This window comes from Ostrinia furnacalis, unplaced genomic scaffold (genome assembly GCF_004193835.3).
Source record: "Ostrinia furnacalis isolate ACB-3 unplaced genomic scaffold, ASM419383v2 OfSCF1126, whole genome shotgun sequence".
NCBI lineage: Eukaryota > Metazoa > Arthropoda > Insecta > Lepidoptera > Crambidae > Ostrinia > Ostrinia furnacalis.
The window spans coordinates 365,014-367,605 of NW_021131365.1; the positions used below are offsets into that span (position 1 = coordinate 365,014).

At 35.8% G+C, this 2,592-nt stretch overlaps 1 non-coding gene across 1 annotated transcript; it reads right to left on the minus strand.

The window, feature by feature from the left end:
• Positions 1 to 1,051: 1,051 nt before the first annotated feature.
• On the minus strand, positions 1,052 to 1,190 carry LOC114351309 (U4 spliceosomal RNA). The gene has a single exon (XR_003655770.1). It is a non-coding gene; the product is annotated as a U4 spliceosomal RNA (small nuclear RNA).
• Positions 1,191 to 2,592: the final 1,402 nt, after the last annotated feature.

The window sequence follows — 2,592 nt, forward strand, 5'->3', positions numbered from 1 at the left end:
GTTATTGTAAATTGTAAAAATGTAGAGAATGTACAATTGACATAGGTATTTAATCAATAATTCAATGATTTCGTACGTATCACTCACAATAATATTTAGCTTTATGAAAACTAACTTTTTTAGTAGATCATGAATTTCACCTATCAAAATCTTATTACACAGATACATACCTAAATTCATCTAGCTAGATCATCTTTTACAGTTATCTAAACGTAGGCTGTAGGACCACCTTTATCCTTATAAGAAAAACATTAAAACGCCCACAAGTGACATGTTTTTGGCAATCTATAAAAAATCGTTTTCCTTACTTACATTCTTTTGCGTGCTTGCCAAGTAGAAGGGTCCCGTCGCGTCCCGTCTTGTCCGTGAGCAGAATCGGACAACATCCAATTTGCTTGACGTAATACCCCTGGGTAACGCTTAGTTTAGTAATACACTGCTAAACATTATCTAAATATATAAAAGGAGAAACTGACTGACTGACTGACAGATCAACGCACAGCCTAAACGGCTAAACGTAGGCACTTGAAATTTGGAAGGGACGTAGCTTAGGTACCGTAGAGGTGCACTAAGAAAGGAATTTCCGAAATTCCCACGGGAACGGGAATTAGTGGGAAAAACGGGATTCACGCGTACGAAGTCGCGGGCGGCCGCTAGTTATTACATACTTACTTAAAATTGTAGAAGAAAAAAAAAGTTATCAAAATATTATATCTAAAAAAAATATAAAGAGAAACAGAAAAAAACTGATGTCTCCTTTGTTCGTATAAAAAAAAGATTGAAATATTTTAATAAAGAAGATTTTTATCATTAAAATAAATGTAGTTTTATAATACTTTAAACAAAAAAAGCTTGTAATTAATATAGCAAGCAATGTATTCAAAGAGGGACACTCAAAAGTCAAAACCATACGGTTTTTTTTATAAAATAAAAATTTAAAACCCTGAAATTTTAAATTATAGAAACTATACAGTTCTATAAACGACTCTACAATTCGACACAATAAAAAATGTGGTTAAAGAAGGAGTTCAGTAAGCTGGGAGTATCTGAGGCCTTTACGGCCGTTCAAAAATTGCCATAGCGGACGGTATTTCACGTCCACAAGGCGGGGTATTGGTAAAGTTTTCAACTAGCAATAATCGCACCTCGGATTAACCTCATTGGTTACGATATTGCCTCTGCGCAAAGTTAACATGTCGGAGAAACGCCGGGGTACTTAAGGATCGGAAAAAAGCAAATGATATCGCGAACTAAAGTACTGTCAGCGCCATCTAGTGTACAAATATTGAACTAAATTGTCTGTTGAACAGTTCCCAAATAGCATGCGTTGTGAAATAATGGCGCCAGAGAAACTCTAAATTTAAATATTTAAAAAGAGAAACGAATACGAATTTTTAGTCTGGACCGCGCTTGCCCGAGAATGCTGTCCGAATTTCTCCGAAGTTCAAAATTCAAATTTAACGCGATCACGCACACGCACCGTTACTGCACATTTCAAAAATAGAACACGCCGGCCATACTGAGCAGGAGGACGGTAGCGATTCATGATTCGCTTATTAATCAGTCTATTTATTTTATCACATACAATAAAATATTCCGTCGGCGCGGACTGGTCGCATACATTCGCCATGAAAATGGCCATAAAACGGTTAGAGGTGCCTTTGTTGGATTCCGTAAAATCATTATGCAAACTTGAATGTCATGTACTAGATACACAAATAACTGAAAAGGCTTACTAAATCATTGGTCCGTGCATGCATAAGCTCAAGATAAAACAAATAAAATATAACACCACGTGGATTTACTTCATCTTTACTTTATTGGTGCATAGTTCAACTTTTGACAACTGCAGAGAGAAAATAAAACAAGATCCTTTACAAATGACCCTCTTTAATTGAACAAAGGAGAATCTTCTTTCCACAGAGCAGATGGTAGAGTCACAGGCAAGGTCGAAATTATTCTTGCCCCAATAGGGGCAAATTAAATTAAGGCTTTATCACTGCTTTCCTAATTTTTGTTTATAATTTTTGCTATCATTATTCGGAATTCTTATTTTATTCCATAGGGTCAAGATTTTGTTGGTTTTATAAAATTACAGACCCTTTTCATATTCAGAGCTGCTGTATACGGAGGCGTTTATCAAAGTCCACAATTTAAGACAAATGTATACGACCAGTATACGTAGAGCCCTCTATGACGGTTATTTTTTTTGTCCCGTTCCTTTTGTTTAGGGTAAAGAGTCCAGGAGTCGGCCAAGTTACGCTGGCGCGGCTATCGGGCACTATTAGTCATGTCAGATGTTCGCGATAGGGCGTCACCCGGCCTGATGGACGGAGATTTGTGTAATACAAACTATGAATATTTTTCCCCATCTTTGTCCGCAGTATTCGTAAGTGGTTGTTTTGCAGACGTTTATGGAAGATATGATTAAAAATTACTTTTAATTGGTCACAAAAACCAAAGCTATCATTTTCTGAACTTACAACTTACGTTTTTCAACGGTTAAAAATTAACTTTTTTAGTACTTATAATTTTTTTTTCAAATTTTGAGGATTCCAGATTGTTGTCTGTTCTAATTTTTAATAAGGCTTA